Raw genomic sequence first — 26,549 nt, forward strand, 5'->3', positions numbered from 1 at the left:
ACACTAATCCCATCATTTGGGTCTTACTCTGTTGACCTCATCTAAATCCAATTACTTCTCTAAGACCTTACCTCCTAATACCATCTCACTGCGGGTTAGGGTTTCAACATGAATTTGGGGGGTACACAAACGTGCAGCCCATAACATTTCACTGTGACCCCCCCAAATTTATATCCTTCTCAGATGCAGAATGCATTCATTTCATCTTAATAGCACACAAAGTCTTAATTCATTCTAGTATTAACTCTAAAGTCTAAAGTCCAAAGTCTTACCTAAATATTATCTAAATCATATATGGGTGCAACATGAGATGTGATTCATCCTGAGACAAAATTTCTCTCCAGTTGTGAACTTATGAAACCAAACAATTTATGTGCTTCCAAAACACAGTGGTGGGCCAGGCACAGGATAGACATTCTCTTTCCAAAAGGGGGAAATCAGAGAGAAGGAGAGAGTAAAGAGATCCAAGCAAGGGGAAAACCTAGCATGGTAAATCCCATGAGATTTTAAGTGTCAAGAAGCCAAAGCTCTTTGGCTTGATGCTCTGCCCTCCAGGCCCACTGGGTTGCTAATGTCAGCCCCAAACTTTGACTGACCACTGCCCATGTTACCACCCTCTGCCAGGCCCCAGCCGTGCTGCAGCAGCCCTGGTGTGATCACACTCCCACAGCTTCTGTTGCAGGTCATGTTCTGTGTTGAAATCTAGGCAGTGGCCGTGATTTCTGAATCACTTTCAGGAACATTTTACTCTTTTCTTGAAGAAAACCACAAGTTTACATCTGAATAGCTTCACTGACAGTTCATGGGGAATCTGACAGCCTTCCATTATTCTGTCTCATCTCCTTCCTCTTCTGTTCAAACTGGCAGTTTTCCTGCTGGAGTGGCTAATTAAGTCTACGGGTCACAGTCATACTAATCTCCTTGTCAAATGTTTGCTCCTTATCAAATGTTTGCTCTTTAAAGCATTCTTTCTCATTTTTTGCAATATGTACAGACTGAGAATTTTCCAAACTTTTAAGTTCTAGTTCCTTTTGCTTAACAATTTTTTCCCCCAATTCATCTGTCTCTTTTTGCATTTTTACCATAAGCAGTCAGAAGGAACCAGCCACTCCTTCAACATTTTGCTTAGAAATCTCCTCAGTCAAGTAACCAAATTCATCAAGCCCTTCATGACACAACCAAGCCAAAAAGCTGGAGAAGAAATGATTTAGTACTTGTGGCAAGTAAGGAAAACACCAGGGATCTTTCCCAAAGCAGTGCCTCCCCAACAGCAAAATTGGGAAAATTTTAAGCTAAGGTTATGTGCATATTCATGAAGGGGTTTGGGTGGTCCAAGCTTTAGTTGATTGAAGTCATGAGGGTGAGAAAAGACCAACATCATCATTCCTTAAGTTCCAGTTGATCTGGTGACTGAGCATTTCAGGCTAATCTCTTTTTTTTTTTTTTTTTTTGTGGTACGCGGGCCTCTCATTGTTGTGGCCTCTCCCGTTGCGGAGCACAGGCTCCGGACGCGCAGGCTCAGTGGCCATAGCTCACGGGACCAGCCGCTCCGCGGCATGTGGGATCCTCCCCGACCGGGGCACGAACCCACGTCCCCTGCATCGGCAGGTGGACTCTCAACCACTGCGCCACCAGGGAAGCCCCAGGCTAATCTTTACTATTGGAACAGAACTGGGAGTCTTTACAACTGATATATTATCTTTGCTATATTGTAACAGTCATTAGTTTCTGCATTCTTTTGTTTCACTTAAGATCGTGAATTACTGAGACCTGTTCAAGGGCAAGAATTGTGGCCAGGCTTAGATCACAATATGACTTAGGCCAGAAAAGCCATGCCTGGTTCTCTTTCTCTGGCGAACCCCTTCCCTATTTGGTTACAATGTTAATTTCTGCCTGAGATCTTGTCACAATGGCCATTATTGTCAATATTTCTACCAACATTCTATTCATGATTATTTTTGTATTCTTTGAGAAGATAGAGGCTTTCTCTCCAGCTCTATTCTTTTCTTTGTGAGTCCTCACTGGAATCACTGTTAAAAGTTCCTTCATAGCAATCTCAGCATTTTTTAGCATGTACCTTAACCTATTGAATCCTCTACCCATTATCCAGTTTCAAAGCTGCTTCCACTTTTTTATGTATTTGATACACAACACCCTACTTCTCAGTACCAATTTCTGTCTTAGTCAGTTTGGACTGCTATAACAGAACACCATAAACTGGCTGTATTAAACAACAAACATTTATTTCCCACTGTTCTAGACACTGTGAAGTCTAAGTTCAAGGGGCCAGCAAATTCTGTATCTTGTGATATACCACAATCATAAGATTATTTTTTAGGATAGACAAGGAAATATTATATAAAATCTATCTTCTCTGCCTCATTTCAGGAAAAAGTTTCTTAAATGTGAATTAGTTAAACTAATTATTCCGATATGAGCTAAAATCCTTTGTGAGCTTTTCAATATCAGATTCATCTTCAGATCACACACAAAATAATCTTTTAGCCAAGGCATTCATATGAATAATTTCTGGATATTCCTATAATGCAACTGAAATAAAGTATCAATTATGAATTATTTGGGGGAAGAGGGAGGAGACTGGCTCTCAAGGGCACAAGGAGCCTTTCTGGAGTGATAAAAAGGTGTGGATTATAACTGTGGGGTGGTTACATAACTCTATATACTTTTTAAAAACTTATCAGATTGTACACCTAAAACTAGTGAATTTTGTTTCATAAATTATACATTAATAAGCTAATTTTTAAAGTGGCTTGTTAGTTTTTGCTGATGACCCAAGGACATATTTAATTTGCCTAATCTCTGATCTTGACTCATATAATAGCACCAGAGCTGGCCTGATAATTTATGTTTGCTCTGTATATATGCCTGCTCTTGATTAGAGTAAGCAGTTAGTCTTTCAATAACACCTGTCATTTGCTGAGTAAGTACAGTGCAAACACACTAAAGCACCATCTGTGAGATACACCATTGGTAAGAAACAGTGCACCTGGACTCCAATAACTATTTGACTTTTGGACAGCCTTCTTATGCTGAGAAGTCCAATCCGAAAAAAAATGTCCTTCAGCTGGTAATGAAGGAACTTAGTCCTAAATATCTTTTTAAAGAAACTGGAGTTTTTTAAAATTACTCATAATATTGAAGTGTCCCTATAAAAATTTTAATTTATTTCTTATTTTTACACAAGAGTGATAGTGTCTTAACTCAGTGGGGAGCATAAGAGAAACATCAATAAAATAGCATGAAAAAGTGGTAGTTTATATAATTTTTTCTTCTATCACTCAGTTAATCTTATTAACCTAGAGAATATTGGACATCTTGAATTCATCAGAATCTCCAGAGGGACAACATATGAAATTGTACATGATTAACTCCAATTATTTTTCAATAAACTAATATAATAGGACATCTGCCATAGCATCATTGATGGTGATCTGACAATCAGCTTGAATAATGGTAAGTTGTTAGAAACTGAATGTTTGTGTCCCCCTAAAATTCATATGATGAAATCCTAACACCCAATATGATGGTATTAGGAGGTGAGGCCTTTGGGAGGTAATGAGGCCATGAGGGTGGAGCCTTCATGAATGGGATTGGTGTTCTGATAAGATGAGAAAGGAAAATGATGACGTCTCCCTTCCTCATGTGAGAATGCAATAAGACAGCCCTCTGAAACTCATAATGTCTCACCAGACATTAGATCTGCTGCCATTTTGATCTTGGACTTGTCATTCTCCAGAACTGTGAAAAATAATTTTCCATTGTTTAACCTGTTCAGGCATGGTATGACTAAGACAGTTGCACAAAGGACTTCCCCTTCACCAGGACATTAAGAAGATGTGTAAGCCCTCAGTCTTGGTGCTACTTTATATTCACAGCGCTTTGGTAATTTTCATAAATATTAGATTTTTGTGCCAAAAGCATGGGTGTATCCAATTGACTTTTCAAGATTAATTTAAAAGAAAGCATGTTTACTTCGACTCATAAACTCTTCTTCAAATGTGATCTACAATACAAGGTTTATTTCCTGCCTATAATTGTTTTGGTTCAATGACTAAATTCTATTTAAGTTGAATCTGTGAATACTGATACCTCCAAATACACCTTGGGAAGTCTGAAACAACTTTCTGTAGATAGTTTAATCTAGTAAGACTGTCCTTATAAAGTGATTTCTAGTGATACAAAGCAAATCTTTCCAAAGAGTTCATTAGATTTGAACACAGATAGAAGATTCTGGATTAAAAACTTGTATTGCAATGCTATTGCATCATTTCTAGCTATTGCATCATTTCTAGCCATTTCTAGCCTGTCAAATGTTTTAACAAACAATTATTCAAAGAGAGGCTATAACATAACAGACTCCAGCAATAGCGGCAAATTTATATTTACTATTCTTATGATTGTCACAGTCCTTGAATATAAGAATAGAACCTTAGTGTTGGTTGTCAGAAATCCTATTCAAATTTCTAGAGGGGGAAAACATCTGCTGTTTTAAATGGCTCTAATATTGTATAGTTGATTGAAAGTTAATTAAGTTTTGAGAATAATGCCAATGTAGTTTTATTGCATAATGTATTTTCTTGAGCCAATCAAAGTCAAGTTCTTTTGGTCCTGAATTCTATTGAAAGTTCTATTAATTACAAAGCAGTGCAACGTGTGACATAGAACAATCCTGACGTGTGGTAGTGAAGACAAAGTTCTGGTATGTAGAGATTTGTACTTAACTTCCTTCAAATTACAAAGAAGAGACATAGGTTTTGGTTACCTCTGTTGATGATATTTTATTGTAAAACATAGAGAAGTTAAAAAAGAGAAGAAACTTAGCAGATTCAACAAGTGTAACATCTCTCATAGATATCCATATTAAATGGGAATTCCAGTGACTCAGCGGCAACACCTATGAGCCTGTCATGCACCCATCATGTACCATCCTTACTCTACTGACACTTCTTGTCAGTAGAGTAACAAGAAGCTTGTCTCTGGCTCTTTTTTCTCTGCCTCTTCTTCTCCTGCCCTTTCAGTAGCTTCTGCTTCTCTGCCAACAAAATTTACCTCTCTGTGACCTGGGAGGTCACAGGACCCTTTCACAGAAGACATCAGCAAAGCTCCACAAAGGCAAGTATCCTTAGTCTGTTTGGGCTGCTATAAAAAAAAATACCACTCCTAAACAGAAACTAATTTCTCACATTTCTGGAGGCTGGGAAGTCCAAGATCAAGGCATTAGCGTGGTCGCCTCTGGTGAGAGTCCTTTTCCTTGTTCATAGCTGGGGCCTGCTCCCTGTGTCCTCACACGTGGAAGGGGCTAGTGAGCTCTCTCGAGTCTCTTTTATAAGGGCACTCATTTCATTCATAAGGGCTCCACTCTCATGATCTAAGCATCTCCCAAATGTCACACCTTCTAACACCATCATCTTGGGAGTTAAGATTTCAACATATGAATTTTGGGGGGACACAAACATTTAAACCATAGCAGCAATTTATTCCCAGTATATAGCACTTATAGGCGACTGACAGATTGGGAGAGAAATATTTTCAATAAATAAAAATATTATGGAATAATATTTAAAATAGAGAACAACAACAAAAATGACGGAAAAGCCAGTATAAAAGGGGAAAGAGGATATAAAAGCCAGAATTTTTAGAAGGAGAAATGCACATGACTAGTCTTACTAGTAATTAGAGAAAGTAAAACTAAAATAACTAGATAGGACTCCTCACCCATTAGATTGACATAAAGATAATTTTTTTAAAAAGCTTGATAATACCAACTATTGATGGGAAAGTAGGATAATAGTAGTTCACATGCACTGCTGGCAAGAGTATAATATACTGAAGGCATTTTATAATGAAATCTCATAGTAGTTAAAGAAATTGACTATATGTAAATTCCATCATTCACCAAGCCAACTCCTGGCTATGGGTACCAAAGGCAATGCTGACTAGGTCTACTAGGGAGTTCATGTGAGGCTATCCATCATTATGACATTTCAGTAGTTGAGATTTAAAGCCATCTAGGTATCTGTCAATAGGCAGTGGATGAATAAAATTTGGTAGATGCATAACATTGAGTAGATACAGGGGAAACTACTCGAAACAGTCAAATATAAAGCAAAACCGATTAAACAATTTCTCTTCCTTATTATTATTTCCCCAGATTTGAAGCATAAAATGTTGCTTGGCCCTTAAAATATTATTTAATGTCATAAAGGACAAGCATATTGAAATAAATTTTTTTAAAAAACAACCTTCATTCCCTTTTAGTGGCACAAATGCCCTCTAATATTCTGAACTTCAAATCTAGATTCACCAAAAAAAATGCAACTGTGTAACATATGCCATTGCTGTGAAATTTACTTTTTGTCTGTGTCTAAAAATTATTTCATAGGTACTCAACCCATTTTGATGACTAATCTGTTGTACCAAATACACACTTAGAGCACATATTCATTTATTTTAGTCTTATTTTTCTAAAAAATGATGGAATTTGGTTTTGTAATAATTTACCTGAAATACAAAATATTGTAAGTGGCTTTTCTCAAATGCATTTATGTTACCCACTGGACCCAAAGCTTCAAGTCAGGAATCCCTTGGACCATGTAGGTTCAATAATCATGAGGCTGTATATAGCTGTGAAATGTATGCAAACAAGGTGGCCAATTTCACACTTGCACAGCTCCATTGTAAAGAAGCACTTGCCCACATTTGTTTAATAGTTCATCTTTCAGTCATACTAGTCAGAGGAAGTTATTCGATATATAGAAAGTGATATACCGTAGATTATTCTAAAGTAGCTCTGTATGGCAAAATTGTAAAGTAGTAAACGATAGGTCTCTTCTTTCTAGATTTGTCATCCCTTCCCACATTCTGATGCCTCTAACACCATCTGATTCTCTTGCCCTGTTTATTCCCTTTGGCATCTTTGACCCATCTCACTTTTTTAAAAAAATATTTTTAATTTTAGGTCTGAGTAGACCATGGGAAAAGATAGAATAGAAAGGCTTGAAACTCATACATCAGTTTATTTCTACTTAGGTACAGATCATAAGGCATAGGATTGATGTAAGTTATGGGAGGAATTCAAGATATGGTGGTGGATGGGCCTAAGTAGTTTGATAACAGCTGACAGGTGGTCACTGAGTGGATGATTACCCTCTGGAAAGTCCAGCAAAGAAGGGGTATGTCCCATGAGTTGAAGGACAATGGATTAACAAATCTATGGACTGCAAATCCGGGAGTAGGCCATGTATAGAGGGTCAGGTCAGCAAGCTAGCAGTCAACTTTCAAAAGGTCTGAGAAACAGGGTCTTAGTCATAAGGCTAGAGATCAGTGGAGAATTCCAGCCCTGAGAAACTGAGGAACTAAGGAAACATGGCAATCTTAGAATAGGACTGACCAAAGCAAGACAGGATAACAATTTATTGGGCATATATTTCAGGTAAGAATTCAGAAATATCAGGACTGAGTGCCATCACTGAAAACCAACTTTTTAATTAGGTAAACACAAAATATATGATGTCTAGAATACATACTGTTGTGACAGAGTATAATTCATCATTGAATGTATAAACTGCTGTACAACAATGACAGAGACAAATATCACTAGATCTGCTTAAGTACTTGGTATTAGTAATTACAAATGAGTCAAAAGAAGGAATAATTTATGAGGTTAACTATATGGTAAGACACTTGAAGTATTGATTGAAATTTTCCTTTCCATACTAAACCAAGGGCATGATTATTTCCAAAGTGCTGATTATCTTGAATTTACAGCTCAGGGTCAAAGGGGCCAGTTATGTGGACTACCAATCAGTCAGAGCTTCAAAACTAATAACTGATAAGATGTTACAGGAAAATGACTTCCAGATATATTTGCATTTTAATAAGAGAAATATTCAGTACTCTAGGAAATTAATCTTTAAAGTTAGAACTATCAGGAAGTGATGAAGATATTTATGGGCAGAAACTCAATATGCATGTAGCATAGATAACCATCTTATTCTCCTAAGTGTAAATTTAAGTTCATCACATACCTTAATATATGAATAAAAACAAACAGAATTAGAGCTTTCCCTTATATTCAGCCTTTTTTATCACAAACACACAGAAAGTTTAATACCAACTCCTCATTCAGATTTGAACTACAGTCTAGCACAAATGCCATGTCTCAGGTGGTTTTCTGACTTCTGTCATATTTCAACTAAGTTGCTTCCTCAATTTTGTACCCAGAATTTTTAGTAATATTCCTATATTATCCTGTTTTAAGATTATACTTAGAGCTTGTATCCCCAGCCAGAAAATGATCTTTTTGAGTATAAAACTTTATGCAATTTTTCTCTACTTTCTTAATAAGTGGTACACTAATATTGGGTTCTCCAAAGGAAACAAAAACACTGATTTATGGGGTTTGCCAACTTCTGAGGTATAGATATTCCCATCACGTCACATTTGGAGTGACCACCCTGGCTTCAACGAATGTAGAGTTGGGAAGGTTGGCTCTTGGAGAGCTCATAAGATCCGGCTCCAGCACTCCAGTCTTTACTGAAATAGTTCATATTGAGTCCTTATCATGTGCTAAACATCATGTCTTGCACATATAATTTATTCAATAAGTATCCATGCTGCATATATATTCAGCCTGATTTAGTTTACTAATAAATTTAAATCCCAAGAAAAAATACACTTTAGAAAAAGTCTGAGTCAGCAGAATTTTAAGAAAAGAATCAGAGGCAGTATTATGGCTATATGCAAAATCTCCACACTTCAACTGCCTGAATGTTAGTTCAGATGTTTAACAGCTATGTGATCTTGGTCAAAGGATTTGTAATGAGGGTAATTACAGCTTTTCTACCGCATGGTTGTTGTGTGGACTGAATGTGTTTATATATTTGAACTACCTAGCATAGTACCTAACATGTAGTGAGCAATCCATATATGTTAACTAATTTATTTTACTTTAATATTATAATTAGAGGGACATCCAGGAGTCATACATAGTAGAGATCCCTTGTTCTAATTATAAGAAGGTTGGAATCATTGGTTAAGCAGGAATGGGGATTTCAAGGGAAGTTCCTTTCTAAGTGATGGGGAAATATATATTTTAGAAAAGTGTTTAATCAGAATCATAAAAGCTTTATTTAAAGTAGAATGTAGATTCTACTGCTACATCAAAGATAACAAATGATAGAAAGATTTACAACAAAAAAAAGTTTCTTTCTTTCTTATCTAGTAGCTTGAGTTTATGCAATCCAGGACTGATATAATGGGGTCCCAAGTGCATTCTATTTTCTGTCATTCTTAAAATATTGTCCTGTCTACATGGTCTAAGGTGGCTCACTACCAAGATCATAACAGAGAAGCTTCAAGAAGGCAAGTAAAACACCAAAACTGGGCAGAATGAAGAGGGTACATAAATTAGCTCCACTCACATCTCATTCGTGAGAACATATTTATATGGGCACATCTAGGGCTCAAAATAGTCTAGACACATGGGTGTTAATCTAGCGCAGTCATGTTCAGCTAAAATGTAAGACTTCTATTACTAGGAAAAGAAGAGGAAAATGGATATGAGCAGTAGATGTCTTTGCCAGATGTGCTAATGATCAGTGATGCCTTCCTTTTGCTTGTGGGAGTATGGGTCAGGTGGAGGGTCCTTGAAAGGTGAAAGAGTATTTGATCTTCTGGAGATGATCCAGATGGGCAACAATAGCCTAATTCCTTTTATTTTACTTTCCAAATGACCTTCAGAACCATGGTAGTCCCTAATTATACTATGTTAGATACTGTAATCATTTTGCCTTGGTTGCTATTCTAACTTTAAATGCAATTTATACATCTTGGGTTGATAATGTAGCTAAATCTGTTCAGGTGAAGTGGCAGCTCTCACCCCTCAGAAAGTAATGAACCTTATCATAGGCATAATCCAGCTGGTTCAGGCATGTTAGCTATTAGCAGATGTTCCTTTTGGCTGAAAAATTGACAGCTCTTCTTGATTCTCCTCACCCTGTTGTTTTTTGTTTCTTTTTTTAAAACAATGCCTAAAGATCATTATATCCAGGGAGACATCACAAATAAGGAAACGAGAGTCACAGAAATGCATAAGTAAAATACACATATTTTTTCAGTTATGATACGACAGGAATATTTTACATGTTTCAGAATATATGGCTGAGGGACAAGATTTCATGGTACCTGAATTTAAGATGTTTAAATCACAAGCAGCTTGCCTCAGAATCAGTGTCATAATTTTGAGCTTGCTTTGAAAGAAAAGAAGAAAAATAAATCTTAATTGGTAATATATTCCCTTTTTGTTTGGCTTTGTTCTTAAAGTTTCTTAAACTTGTTTTTTAACCCAAGCTCTGCCAAAGAATGTCTTTAAGAATAAGTATCTCCTCTTATTAATAAGTTATATCCTTAAATGTGGGGACTTGTTTACAATTAACCAATTATTTCAGAAGCAGGCTGTTAGCCATGTGGATTACATAATGAATAAAAAATAATTGTTTTGAAATTTTAAAAAAAACTCAAATAACTTTTTCTTAATAATTCTTCAAATCTTACTACTTTTCATAAACTCTAGGGTTAATGATCTTATGTTACCCATTTTGAGACTGTAGCTAAACTGAATACAGAAGACAAGCTAAATCAGAACACACCTCTCGCTACCAATCCTTTTGTATGTAGTACCAAAGCTTGGACAGATATAAAGAAAAGAGCATGTGCTTTAGAATCAGAGATTTGGAGTTTGACTCCTGACCCTACTCTTTGTAGTTATATGAACTTGGATGATGGGCTTGTCTTTCTGTGTCCTCTTCTCACCCTTGATTTCCATGCACCTCCCCTTGATTCCTTCAGACAGACTCACCTAGGAGGCTGGTTTCTGTTTGAGTTCAGTCAATGGTAGGGACCTTCAGAAGCTGGGGCAGATCATGCCCTCTGGGGACTGAAACTCTGAGTACCTGCATGTGAATAACTATACAAAATTAGGTAGGAAAGTGAATACTTATTTAGATTGAGGAAAGGAATCACAACAAATTATACATTTTAAGAATGCATAGGACACATTCTTAAAGAAATGTTCCAATACCACAAATATCATAAAATCCAGGGGAAAAAAGAGCCTATTTTTGTATTAACTATCTCTTCAGTGGTTTTCCCTTACTTTATTTTTCCTGCATGTTTTTCATATGACAGAGATTTTAATAGTAACATTCTCTGTAGAGAGAATAGAAAGATAATTCTGCATTTGTTCTTGTACAGTTGAACAAAATTTGATTTTGTATTTTTTACTACATATAAAGTTTAAAAAAGTTTCTTTTAACCTTACAGATTCTTTTCACAAATATCATGTAAATATTTAGAATTGCTGTCAAATATGGAAAAAAAATATCAGGTTTCTTTTCATGTATTAAGTATAAGATTTGGAATATTTTTCCAAAGACAGATTTCAATATTTTAACTTTGTTGTTCCTTTTAAACCTGCTGTTCCTTCTTTACCTACATACTTCCTGTCCCAGGTGTCTTAGACATATTTCTGTATAATACTGTCTCCTTGTTTTGAAAACCGATGAATTGACACAGAGGTAGTAGGAGGATATCTGGAAGCCATTCCTACAGTTGCAAGACTAGAAATGACTTAACTATACCAAAAAGGGACTATGAGCCATAAAAATATATTCCATGAAAAAACCCCTGAAACTATCACTAACTCAATTTCCACCTAACAAGGTTCCCAAAATGCCAGTGACTTCAACACACCCACCAAGAGGGTAAGGGAAATTAGAGAGGAAAAAGAATTCTTAATGAGTAGTGATCAAAAAAAATTACTTTTTCAAATTTTACAGAAAGTGTGACTTCTAAATATATTTGTAGGTTCCCTCCCAAGGTCATGGAAGGGACTTATGCCGGAAAGTGACCTGAGACATAAGCTTTATGAATAGTTCAAGGCACCTGCGTCTCCAGGCAAGAGATGTGTAAATGGAAGAGGAAATGTTTTGGGACATTTCTTCCCTGCTTCCTCTCTGCTCCAACGGGTGGCTTCTGGCAGTGGCTGTGTCCTTCTCTCACCATCACTCTTATTGGATGGCCCCTCTGTCACGTCTCCAGTTCTCTCCGGAGAGAGAGGTCAGGTATTTATTAGTCTGCAGGTTGGCAGTGGCTGTGGTTCTCCAGCTGAGTAGCCGGTGCCTATAGGACAGCCTTTCTCCTGCTGTCACTCCAGTAACAACTTTCTTCTCATGCTCATTCAGACCTAAGTGTGATGATGACTTCCTGCTTTTGCCAGTTTCTGGATACTTCAATATCTCTTCTTGATTCTGCTCACCCCTCTGTAAGGAGTCCCTTCGTTATGATGTCTTAAATCATCCAAGTTAGGTTCTACTTCCAACAGCATCCTGGCCAAGACAGACAAGGGACTGTAATCTGCAATCGTCTTAAGCGTCAGTTGCTTTATCTATAAAATGGACAAAATAAGATCTATTTCATAGATGTGTTATGATGATGATGTGAAACAATGCATGCAAAAAAATGTTTTTTCAGAAAAAAATGAGACTATTCAAGCACACAGAGACAGAGAACCTCAGTCACCCACTATGATTTAATGTCAACTATATAATACTTCCTACTCCACTTTAAAAAATCACAATACTATTATGACGGTATTACTGCAACAATACTTTTTTTTTCTTGCGGTACACGGGCCTCTCACTGTTGTGGCCTCTCCCGTTGCGGAGCACAGGCTCTGGACACGCAGGCTCAGCGGCCATGGCTCACGGGCCTAGCCGCTCCACAGCAGGTGGGATCTTCCTGGACCGGGGCACGAACCCGTGTCCCCTGCATCGGCAGGCGGACTCTCAACCACTGTGCCACCAGGGAAGCCCCGCAATAATACTTTTATAAAATAAAACACTCATGAATTCTAAGAAAAAGAAAATTAAACCAAAATCATGCAAAGTAGAAGCCCCATTTTTATTATTTGATTCAGTACTTACACCATAAATAAATATAATAAAAATGATGGAGAATAAAATGACTTTTTGAAGAAAACCAACACATTCATGGAAAGTGTGTGCACTGGTAACAAATATGGACTGAACTTATCCTGTTGAGGACCAGTGACAAACAGCTGGCAAACCAGCACCACCCCATAGCCCACACATCAAATAGCATCGTACTGCAGCATTTTATCCTGCATGGAATATTTCATTCTGGTTGAGTGTATCTGTAAGGATCAATTTCTGTGCACATCAGCTAACTCCCTTTCTCCCTTTCTGTATCTTTCTGTCTTTACTTATTCTATTTTTGTTCTTGGTTAGTTACTTTGCAGTAAAACTCTCCTGGCAAATTTTCCCAAGCCCGTGTTTCTCCTACGGAGTTATTTACCAGAAATAGTTTATGCTTTTATCAAATGCCAGCTACTAAGAGCAGAGTCTGTGCTTTATCAGTATACAAATCACCTGATGATAAATCAAGAAGGCTTCCAATATGCACAACAGAGTCTGCTCTCAGCACAATCTCTATAATATACCATTTTATCTTAGGGCATTAGAACAAGAATTCCTGGCCTATTGTTGCACGTTTGCAAAAATCACATGCCCTAGCTTCTGACTCAGGTCTCTAATTCAGAATTAAGTCTGAGCACTTACAATCATCTTCCCTGTCCAAAGCTAGTTCTGACTAGTCTTCAGACTAGTGATATAATAAGGAAGAAAGTCAACGTCCAGTGTGTGTGTTTTCCTTCTAAACATCTTCCTGGGAAAATGGAGAGCTAGGGCTCACTGGTAAGTTTTAGCCTCTTAAAGATCAAGGTACTTTTTTTTTTTTTTGTGGTACGCGGGCCTCTCACTGTTGTGGCCTCTCCCGTTGCGGAGCATAGGCTCCGGACGCGCAGGCTCAGCGGCCATGGCTCACGGGTCTAGCCACTCCACGGGATGTGGGATCTTCCTGGACCGGGACACGAACCTGTGTCCCCTGCATTGGCAGGTGGACTCTCAACCACTGCGCCACCAGGGAAGCCCGGCACTTATTTTTAATGAAAAAGTTTAGGTAGGAAAAAGAAAAAGGAAAGATTGTTGAAGGGAAAAGAGAAGTTTTATTTGAATGCATAGAAGGAGGGTTGCCATGGGAACCCTGTTCCAAGTGTGAAAAAGAACATTCGTCCCGCCTGTTATTGAGAAGTCCATCATGTGCTGGCAGCTGCAGAAAACCTACTCTGATTAGTGCAAAATTTTAATTTTCCAAAGGAATTGGGGATGGATGAATGGTTTCAATAGTGATAAGCCCTCCTCCTAAAAGCTATAGTCATTATCTAAAATTCCGGTCTTGATGACAGGATTATCTATTATTGTCTCTACTTAGTGTCATTTTCTAAATGCTTCCTATAACTACTGTAGAGGCAAGAACATGTTTGAGGACACAGAATCCTTTATAATCCTCTTATCCATTGTTATTTGTCTTTGGCCAACTAAACTTCATATATATCATATCATACGTATCATTCATATCAAATTCTTCTAACTCTCTAGTAGAATTTACAGAGACTAGTATGAAAGTTCTGCTTTATATGACAAATGTCATGAATTTCACTGTCTGAAATCCACATACATAACAGAAAGTGGACAGTTACATAGTCTTAAAATTTTCATTAGTCCACAACTGCAAAGTAGCTTATGATTTGAGGAAAAACTATTAGTGCCCAATCAAGTTTTGTTAATAGAATTATGTTCGAATAATTGCCTCTTCATAGGCAGCAAACATAATTCTCCATTTGAATACACTTAGCACAGTTGAGCATGGGGACTGTGGAGATAGTTGCCTGGGTTTAATCCTTGCTCTCCCATTTACTAGCAGTATATGACCTTGGGAAGTCACTTAACCTCTGGTTGTCCCATTTTCTTTATCTTTAGAGTAGAGATTAAGATGAGAGTGATAATTTACAAGGTTGTCGAGGAGATCAAAAGTTTTAATACAGGGATTGGCAAATATTTTCTGTAAAGGACCATATAGGAGATATTTTAGGCTTCATGGGCAATAAGGTCTCTACGACAACTACCAGTCAACTCTGTCACTGTCCTGTGAGAGCAGCAATAGGCAATATGAAAATTAATGGATGTAGCTGTGAGCCAATAAAATTTTATTTACAGAAGCAAGCAGTGGGGCTTGATTTGGCTCATGAGATATGCCAACCTCTGAATTTATACATAAAGTGCTGACAATAGTGTTTAATTCAGAATAAGTGCTAAATAAGTGTTAACTATACAGGTTACACTGTGGATTTTTGTTGTTGAGTTTAAAATGAATAGAGCACTTTAAAATTATCAGTATATCTTCAATATTAGTAATTCAACTGAGTCATAATTAATTCAGAAAAAAATTTCAAGGCATGCAAATGACTCAGAGTTTTGAATCTTTCTGTGCAATACAAGTTAACTCCAGTAAGGAGATATATTACTGTGGATATACTTTTAATGTAGTAAGAGTGAACAGCACAATCTGCTTATTATAAAACAGAAGAAATGCATAATTAAAATGGTATGAGTAGAATAAGTTGCTCTGTAGAGTTTTCTAAAGTACCTTTGCATAAAAAGAAAAAATTTAAAGAGCAAGAGTAAGGTGGGAAACAATGGAAACTTCAGTTGAATTGAGATAGAATTAAGATTTTGAAAAAAAATGATATTAGCTATGAGAGAAAAGTGTCATCAAACTGTAATCACAGTTGATTATACAAAATAAGCTTTTAATGTTGCTGATAATTCTACTTGTGCTGCCTTTCATAATCAAAATATGGAAACCACTTGAAACTGTAAAACCATGAAGTGGCAGGTGATGAAATTTCAAATGCCTATTTCAATAACATTCGTAATATTTTAGTTGTAAAACTTCCACATTTAAAGGATGAGGCTGCCATATGTTCCCTCTAGGAAGTAGAGTCATGGACTGCTCCTTAGCTAGGTAATATCCAAGCTGCAGTTTACCAAAATGGTCATGAAATAACTGTCCATTTCTCAAATCACTCAATCCCAAACCAGCTCAATCCTCTAAGTTTCACTTGCAAATTTATCCATCAAATGTATAAATTGTTTAACAAGAACAATAATTTAAAAAGAAAAAAGGATTAACACTACCATGTATTACTTTTCCTAGGACAAGATGTATTGACCAATAAACACCCCAAAAGAAACATCTGTATTGGAAGATTAAAATTTCTTTTCATCTGGAACAATTGTTTTTCTGAATAATTTGATTACAAAGTCCCTGGAAACCTATAATCAAATTGATTTAACTAATCATGGAAATGTTCAAAATTTTTGTTGACTGTAAATTTTATGTTTAACTCCTCCCATGAACATGCATTGTCCAAAGATTTGAAGTCCAGCATTTTGTAAATTGGTTTTTAAGTTGTATTTTACACATTTTCAGTGATGCTCATCTCAGTAACAATGATCATCATGTTACTCTAGATGAATCAACTTAGGGCTGCCTTTGAAAACCTGACGTGAAAATATTACACGTCAGTTTTTGAGTTCTCAAAGTAACCGCTAGTTCTAAAAGAAATATTCCATGTTATTTGATTATTTGAGTTCTATGAAGTATAATTGTCTGATAACCAAAAGGCATGGATCTCAAAAAGCATACATATATTCATTAGCATTAATTTATATCCTGTTTAACCTGAAACAGACTCTGCTTATGCCAGTGTTACTGATAGCTCTCTCTTTGACTATCAAAAGTAGCCTAGTTTGGAAAATAATGTACATAGATGCTCTAACTTTAAGTTATTTATTTCTAGATACTGTCAACAAACATTATAGTACCCACAATGTGCCAAGCACTCTTCTAGGCCCTGTGTGTTTTGCTTTAATAAATTTATAAATAAATCTGTATTAATTATTGAAGAGCCCACAGAGGCTTCTACTTTCCCCAGGGTATTAGAGCAACTATTACAAGCTATTACTGCTCATAAGTAACTGCCTGGGCTTCTGACACTGATGGGTGGACTTCATCGGCGAGCTAAGCGGTCTTGACTGAAATTAGAAAATTAAACAGAAATAATTGTCACACTTGGCTGGCATACAGCCCTGGCATTAGTGTAACATCAAGGTCTAGAAAAAAATTAAAGATTCCCAGACTTTTACATAGCTGTGAGGTTTGAGCTACCAGGCATTACATATTACTAAAGAGTCCCAAACAGGAATAAAGGTAAAGTTGCACTTCTAACACAGAGGCAAATGAAATTAAATTCAACTTTACTAACCAAGACATGATGATGATAGGCAAAGCTGGAAGGGGTATTTGAAACTGTCTTATATGGAAATTGAAGTAAGCAGATTGGAAATAATCCAATAAACATTACCTAGCACAATGCCTTGTTCATTATTGATTTGCAGATGAATTTCCATATCGACCTTGGTATGTTATGTCCATCCTCACACATTACTTAACTTGATCCTTACAAAAGTCTTAATATATTGACTTTTTAATGGCAAGAAACTTTAGAGGGCAGGCAAGCATACAAAATGTAAACTAAAATACATTTATTTTTTCATCATCTTCCACATTCAGATGTTCAGAATTAAACCTAGCCATGCAGTAATGGTGCTGCACCTCTTTCTCCTCTTCCTTCTTCAGAGATTTTCTTTTTCCTACCTTCCATGATGGGATCTCACCTCTTCTACGTCTTATACTTCTTGGGCTTGGCTAGATGTCCATATGGATGAAGCCATGATCTTTTTATATCTTAACCACAGAAACAGCATCCCATAACTCTTGTATTTTATTTGGTAGATGGCAGTCAATAAGTCCAACTCACAGTCAAGGTGAGGGAATTATGTAAAGGTGTGATGCCCAGAAGAAAGGGTCATTGGATACTATGTGAGAGGCTGTCTACTGCTTTCCCATCCCAGAGAAACAAAGGATTCCAGGTTCATTTCATCCATTTCAGAAGGTATAGCACCAGATTGAGAAGAGGAGGAAAGTGGGGCAAATGGCATGGGATGGAAGTTTAAAATTCTCTAAGAAAAGAGCCTGCCTCATCTGATGGAGGGACAAATGGCAATTCTGCAACTGCTTTTGTTTTGGCACAATGCCCACCTCTCTTAGACTGAACAGAGAGAAAGAGAGCCCTTTCTTTTAAGAAGCTATCAAAGCTTTGTCATGACTCTTAGTCTGGAGTTACCAGGCATTCGAGGGTTGTGAGACCCAAGCAGAAATTATCTATGAAACCTTTTAAGTTACATTGCTTAAAGCTGGTCATACAGTCTGTTTCCAAAAGAGCTTTTGAGCCTAAATTTACACTGCTGCACTATAAACCAGGTGACTCAATCTGTTCTTAACTTAAAGCATCCAGGCTTCAGCTAATTTGAAAACAGTCTTATCATCAAAGGAGATATTAAAGGTGGGGCAAGACTTCCTAGTGGGAGATTTTCCTGGGACCACTACCGGTATTCTTATTCTTAATTTCAGCAACCTGTATTTGCTGTAGGTTTAGAAGCCTGGTTTCACGCCATAAAGAATTTACAAGTTGCCCCAGTCCTTTTCCCAAGTTCCAGCTGGGAATTCTCACTGCCAATTCTGGGTTCTAGAAAATCATTAATATCTTCAGCTATTCAGGCCCGGGTTCAGGTTAATAAAGGCAAGTTTGGTCAAAGGAAGAAAGGAAGGGAAAGGGAAGACAAGAAGGAGAAAAGAAACTTTAAAAAGAAGGAAAAGGAAAAGCCAACATCTCCACTAACAATATCACAGACTGTCTTTTTTAAACCAAAAGGATGTCATAAAACTGTCTTTTTAAATAAAACATTTCCCCAAACGGCATATGACCCAGTTATAGTTATATCCACAACATGATACCTGTGCATGAAAATGTCTTTTTTCTACTTTTTCATGTAGCAAAATCCTGCCTTTAAGGCCAAAGTCGAATACCATCTGCTGGAAGGAATCTTCACTAATAACATCCTCTGTCCCCGAACTTAGTAGAACCTAACATTCCATATTCTGTCAAAGTTAGTCCCGAAGAGTTCCTCCATTGATGTTCTTGACTCTCTCTATTCACCTTCCGTTCTTTTCTCCCCACTTCTTCTAGGAATTAATAATAACTTTTCAGAATAACAATATTAGAGAACGCATGACATAGTAGGCAATATGCTGAATACTCATATTATTTTATTTAAAATCGTATGATTCAGTTAACATTGATTCATTTAGCCCTCTCTTTTCCGAGAAGGAAAGAAGCCTGGAGAGGGTAAGGAACTTGTGGAAGTCACAGAGCTAGGAGGTTGTGAGCCTGGATTCAATCTCAGCCAGTCCGATTCAAATGGATAATGAGCATAGGCGAAGTCAGCGCATTCGTATTCACTGAGAACACTGAGCCTTTCTGTCTCCTTCCCCAGATGCTGAGTAGTATGAATTGAGGTTTCAAGCATGCAAGCATAAAAATGGACTGAAATATAAATATTGCTTGTTTCCTTAACAAATAATTGCAAAGTTATGCAGTGATATCTAGTTTGCAAGGGTGGCACCTGGGTCATCCAAGTGTCTCTAGCACTTAATGGAGTGTCTGGCATATTGTAGGAACTCAGAATTTGTTGATTACATTAATAAAAATAGTTTCTGTATACAAACAAATACATTTAAAAATTAGAATAGTACTATATATAAGCTTTTTTTTTTAACTTGGCAATACATGTTGAGCTTTTTTACCATGTCTTCATACATGATTTTTGTTAGCAACGTAAGATTTCATATAAAGATGTACTATATTTAATTTACTTCTATTATCATATGGTGGTATATTTTAGGTTGTATACATAGTTTTGTTAGTGAAATATCAAATTTATATCTTTCCATATATATGTTTCTCTTAGCTCTGTGTTTAAATGCACTATTAGAGGTAAAAATACAGACGAAAAGATATAGACAATTTTACAACGTATATTACTTCCAGTTTGCCTTTCAGAAAAGATTTTTACCAATTTAAATTCCTTTCAATAGTTAATAATTTTTGAGCATAAAATTAATGATTTCTTTTAGAATACACTGGTCAGTTATGCCAGTCATTGTTGATAAAAGGATGAAATAGACACAATCCCTGCTTTTAAAACCAGGTGTACCAGACAGCTGTCAACGATATTCTCTGCAGTAAGTAAAACAATGAGGGACAGTTTTTTGATGAGTGTGCTGTGCAGGGTGGGAAGGGAAGTGGGAGGGGGATTTGTAGGTAGAAAGCGGTACATTCATCTTGAACAAATTGGATCTCAATTGCCTCTGAATGCAAATGTAATCACTTAGTGGGCAATTGAGACTGTAGTTCATGAAGTTAGGTCTGTGCTTGAGATATAAATTTGGAAGTTGAAGATTCATGACATACATTTCTATTCATTCAATCAATTCATTTTGATTTTCAAATTCCTTAGTATAGAATTATAAATAACACTCCTAAATGGATATATGTGTTTGTGTTTATTCTTCACCTCTAAGTAAGTTGTGTTTTTCTTCTTTTTTTCATGATTATAGTTCAAGGAAAATAATTACAGTGCACGGGTAATACTAAGTAGTTTTTCGAGTTATCTGTTGTTTTCTATCTATACATTATTTCTGCTTTTAATTTTCATCTACTATTTTCTTTCTCAAGTTGCTTTTATATATTTTGTATTTTCTCATGTCTTATTTTGACTCCTTATTCTATTTATACTTATTATCAATTATATCTAAAAATAATGCTGCCACTCTTGCTTGTGTGATCATATGCTTGATAGATATTTTCTTGTTCATTCATTCATTATTTAAAGTTCTACAATATTCTGTTTTAGGTATACCTCATATAAAGCATGAAGTTAGATTTTATTTGTTTACCCATTTTGACATTTTAGTGCATTTGAGTGGTTTTTCCTAAATTAATGTTTTCAGCCTTACTTCTGTCATCTTCTATTATGCTTACTGTTTCTTTTGCCAACATGTTTTAATTTGTGAACTGTCTTATTCCATTAGATCTACATATTGTTGTGAAAATGGACATGATGAGGCTCAAGAATGCAAGACCTTCTACTGATTAGCTCCTCCATTTTAATCTCTAGTCACTCTGCCCTTTACTATTTAGAATCAACAATCTGATTTTGTTTTCTCTACCATGCTCTTTCTTGCCTCTCTCTCTCTATTTTTTTGGTACATTTTACCTAGAAAAGAAAGATCCCCTCACTCTGCTCCCTACTGACATTGGCTTGACTAATGTTTATTTTTTAAACGTTTTTCCAATTCCATTTACTTCAATCTCAGTTCCCCCAAACATCCTCACACAGGGCTCTACACTCTACCAGTGTTCCCTCGTACTTATTTATATCCTGCTTTATAATTAATTGCTTATGTTGATTTTCCTCACTGAACTGTGATGTCCTTGAGTGGTAGAATGGTTATTAGTTATGTTGGTCTTTTTAGCAACTGGAAATTATTTGGCATTTAATAAAAACATGATAAATATGCATTAGTATTGATTGAATAGATTAATAGACCATTATATCAATATGATTACTGGTTATCTTTAAGATTTCCAAAGTATTTTTCAAAGTATGTTCTGTGAAAATTAACAAGGATCCTTTGTAACATCCCTTTGGTATATTAGGCAACTTGCATGAGATGTAAACACATGCTTGAAATTAATTGCCTATAATTTCTAGCCATGTGTTCACTTATTGTAACTTTAGTTTTCTTTTCTTGATATTCTCAGTTGCATCATTACATACTTTTTCTAACAAGGTTACATAGAAGTGAGCTGTATCATATCTTTTTGTTCTTGAAGTGGCCTTTGCACATGAAATACAATCTGGATAAATATAAAATCCTTGAATCAAGCTTTTTTTTTCCTTTACAATTACGCAGTAGCTGCTTCATCATCTTCTAACATCTAGAATTACACAGAAATTTTATGTCATGTTGATGTTTATCTTGAAGATAGTTTCATTTGTTTTTTTAATTCAAAAATATTTATAGGAAATCCATAGGTATATTGTATTATTAAATGAGTTTAGAGCAAGAAAACCCTATCTGAGTATTGGTATTTAAGTTCAAAATATTTTTCTAGAAAACTTAGCATCATTTTTTTTTTTCTGAGTTGTTGTGGGTCTATATTTAAGTGCATATCTGTTCTTCTTAGGTGAGATTGCCATTTTTTATTCTCCTTTTTTACAGCTATCATCCTCATACTTTCTATCTACCATTTTTCTGAATTTTGGGTCCCTCAATTCTTGTTTGTTGTCACTGGGGCCCAAAGCAGGCCACCCCAAAATATACCTCCATGGTGTATTGATTATTTTGAATGAAAGTTACTTAAGAAATGGCCAATGCAAGTGGAACACTTTGATCCTCTCTGTCTCCCTAAAAGCAGGAAATAAATCTCCCATATGAAAGGTACCTTCCCTGCATCTGGAGGTAGAAGGACACACTTATCGCCAGAGATAGGAATTCAGGCTGAGAAGCCTGTATAAACAAATCTGGTAAGGTCTTTAAATTATTATCCCAAGCCTAAACTCTGTTTAGATTTTCACTAATTAAGCATGCAAAGCCTAAGTTTCTTTATACCCTCAATTCCTCACAAATTTATTGTTTTTTTTGTCAAAAAAGTATAAAAGTTTCCTGCTTTGCCCACTTTTTGGTCCTACTGCTGTGAGACCTTCATGCACACAAATTAAAATGTGTTTCTTCTTCTCCTGTTAATCTGTCTTGTGTCAGTTTTATTAGTAGTCCAGCCACAAGAACTCAAGAGAGGTAGGGGGGAAAGTTCCTCCTCCCTGACACTGTCTACATCACATTTGACAAAATATGTCTTGCTTTTCCTGCTCTGCATTTTTTTTGAGGATCTTTATTTAGATTCTGTGATTTTATGGTCATTTTAATTCATATTTATCTTGGACAGCATCCTTGTAATTTAAGATTATTGTCTTTTTTTCAGTTTGTTCATTCTATTGTCTTCTTGGGTCATGTTGAGGATAATTCCAATTAGCACTCAGGTTACATCCTTTTAGTCAACATAGTCACACGGTAACTTCTAGTTTAAAGGGAGCTAGAAAATGTTGCTGTTGTTTGTTTTGGTGGGCAAATATGCGTCCAGATAAAAATTGGGGTTTATAATACTGTAGAAGAACAGATATTAGGGGAAAACTAGCAGTCTTTGTCATATCTTTCAAATTCAGGGAGAAACTAAATTTGTAATACAGAAAAGTTTATAAATCCAACCAGAAGTTGGAAAGGAGGAAATGAATAGGCAAACAAATAGAAGGTTTAAAAAGCACGAGCATGGTAGTAAAAAATAAGCCCTCATACATCAGTAGCATGTGTCAGATGGAGTCTGCTAAAAAGCTGATGCCTACATAAGATTAGACACAAAAGAGACTTACTTATGAAATGCCCGTGAAGGATCAGGAGGTTTTCACAATCTGAAGACTAAGCCATTGAAAAGGAGAAAGAGAATGAAGGATTGGGTTGGAAGAGAGAAAGACTGAAGCATACTTCTGAGAAAGTCTTGGTCAGGCCCTTGGTGACACCCCAAGCAAAATTTGTCCATTGGAGGAGTCCTGTGTTGCTGGGGGATGGCCCAGCCATAATACACACTGCCATGTGCAGTCACTGGCTGGCAAGAGTCCAGGGGAAAGGTGACGTTGCAGTGAATCCTATGGTGCAGCCCTTGGGAGCTATCAGTAACTGTGCTCCACACAGCAACTTCTCTTCCAGTAAGTTTGCCTAGCAACTGCCATGACTGCCACACATACAATCAACATAAACAGAATGAAATAATCTATTTAAAGATAGAGGTTATAAATATTGCTACATGAATCTACTTATATATTCATATATACTATTGAAATAGGTAGACTTAATAAATGACACTAAATTATTTATATAAAAGGGTTTAAAATATACCAGGCAAACACTCACTAAGATAATTTAATAAAAATATCATATATCACATAATCAGCATAAATGTGTGTAAAATGGGTACATAGCAATAAAAGGAGAAATCCAGAAATAGTATTTATAAATACATATTTTATAAGAGTCTTCCAAAAAAGCCTCAAAATACATGAAGTGAAAGAATCAAAAATTAAATAAAAAATACCATGTAATGAGAGGTTTAATACATTTCTATCAGAAGTGGATATATCATGCAGCAAACACCAGCAAAACTATGATGTGTGTGTGTGGGTCTATGTCTATGTATTCATGTATACATATATAAATACATGCATACCTTACCAACACATAGAGACTATATATAATGTTCAAGTATAAATGAATTCTTTAAAATCTAGGTTAAAAGTCAATACATTTCAAATAATTTCATCATACATATGAGTTCTCTGACTACAATGCAATTAAATAAACCACTAGCCATAAAAACATATTTTAAATTATATTTACTATAAATATGGAATACATGTAAACATTTTTATTTCTGTGGAAAAGTGCACTTCAAAATGACTATGGGATTTGAAGAAATAACTATAAGAAATGCAAAATATCTTGAAGTGAAATATAATGAAAGTACTACCTATCAAAATTTGTTGAGTGCAGACAAATTAGTAAACAGAAATAAATTTATGACCTCAAAAACATTTAAAAAGCAAGTGGATAATATGTTAAAATGAAAAAATATAGAAAAATTGAAGCAAATTACACCTAGCACAAATTGAAGAATGTATATAAAGATGAGTAGATAAAAATAAAATAAAAAACAAGAAAACCATAAGGAATTCACAAAACATAAGATAGGATTTTCTTCTTTTGGTCTCATTAGATTTTGACTTCATGAAGAGTTTTATAAAATGATGTAACTCTGAAGTACAGGTCATTTCTTTCAATTTTTAATAAATAATTTTGATTACACTCACTTGTAATGAAGCTAAAGGAATTGAGAATAATCATATGATCATGGAATTGTTTAGTTAGTACATGTTGTATTATATCATTTTATGATATTATTCTTTGTTAGTTTCTATTACAGATTATCTGCGAAATTTTCATTATTTGATGGATTTTTGTACTTGTGTTTATTTTTTTTCTGTTAAACGTCCAAAACTGTGTATCATCTGAATGCCTTGTTAAGTATTTGATAACATGGTTATTAGCTTTTTTAAAATAACTTTATTTATTTATTTTTGGCTGCATTGGGTCTTTGTTGCTGCACATGAGCTTTCTCTAGTTGTGGTAAGTGGGGGATAGTCTTTATTGTGGTACGCAGGCTTCTCATTGCAGTGGCTTCTCTTGTTACAGAGCACGGGCTCTAGGCGTGTGGGCCTCAGTAGTTGTAGCACGCGGGCTCAGTAGTTGTGGCTCACGGGCTCTAGAGCACAGGTTCAGTAGTTGTGGCGCACGGGCTTAGTTGCTCCGTGGCATGTGGGATCTTTCTGGACCAGGGCTCGAACCTGTGTCCCCTGCATTGGCAGGCAGATTCTTAACCACTGCACCACCATAGAAGCCCAGTTATTAGCCTTTTGATTTAGAAAATTTACTCTATGGAAGATTTGTCAGGAGCCAATTATCTTCACAAACAAGAACAAAATGCAGATATCTAGAAGCTGGATTGTTTGGGTCTTTTGGGATAATCATTTTTTACTTTACTAAATAGCCCAATTATCTCCAAAGTAGTTTTACAATTTTGTACTTCCATTTAGAAGGATTTTATATGAAATTTCTTCAAAAACTATTAAATTTCAAGTACGGATTGATATTTTGCTAAATAGGAATCATAAAGGAAAAATATTCTTTGGCTTAAGTGTCTTGTAACTCTACAATCTGCATACAGATGTCTAAATTCTGTTTCAGTTGAGAGCTTGCCTCTGAAATTATCTCAGAGGTTCTAGACTTATACCATGGTGATCATGCAGATAAGAATAGTAATATTTATTTAGGGTTTCTATTCTTTATGTAAAGCAAAATTTTAGTATTTCATGTATTGTATATATCAGGATAGGTTACATAGCACCATACTAAGAAACATCTCCAAAATCTTAGTGGCTTATCACAAGAATGATTGATTTATCTATCACTCATGCTACATATCCTTCGCAGGTCAACAGAGACTGAGATTCTTTTCATTATGTCAGGGACCCAAGATAAATAAGCAGCCACTATTTCAAATATCATCATGTTTCTACGCCAAAAAGAAAAGTTTAAATGCGCAGAGCTTAACAGTTAGAACTAGTTGAATGATGCACGTCGTCATAAGATGGCCAAGAAAGTGTTCAACATTGTGACTAGAAGGGGAAAGAACCAGAAATATTTGGTTAAGAGCTCTTCTTGTTATTGGATATTTAATTCATTCCCCTTCTTATGGAACTGTATTGAAAGTTTAGCTCCTCTGAGAAATAAACACTTGCTTCTATATGAAGTCTGGATGCAGCATGTCATGATTTGAAAACATAGTGACTTAAAAGACTATGAATCTTCCTTTTATGTATCCAATATACAAAATCTGATAGTAATCTATTGCTGTGTGACAAATCACCCAAAAACTTAAAACATCATTTATCATTTCACTATGAGTTTCTGTGTCA

This window comes from Lagenorhynchus albirostris, chromosome 4, assembly GCF_949774975.1.
Source record: "Lagenorhynchus albirostris chromosome 4, mLagAlb1.1, whole genome shotgun sequence".
NCBI lineage: Eukaryota > Metazoa > Chordata > Mammalia > Artiodactyla > Delphinidae > Lagenorhynchus > Lagenorhynchus albirostris.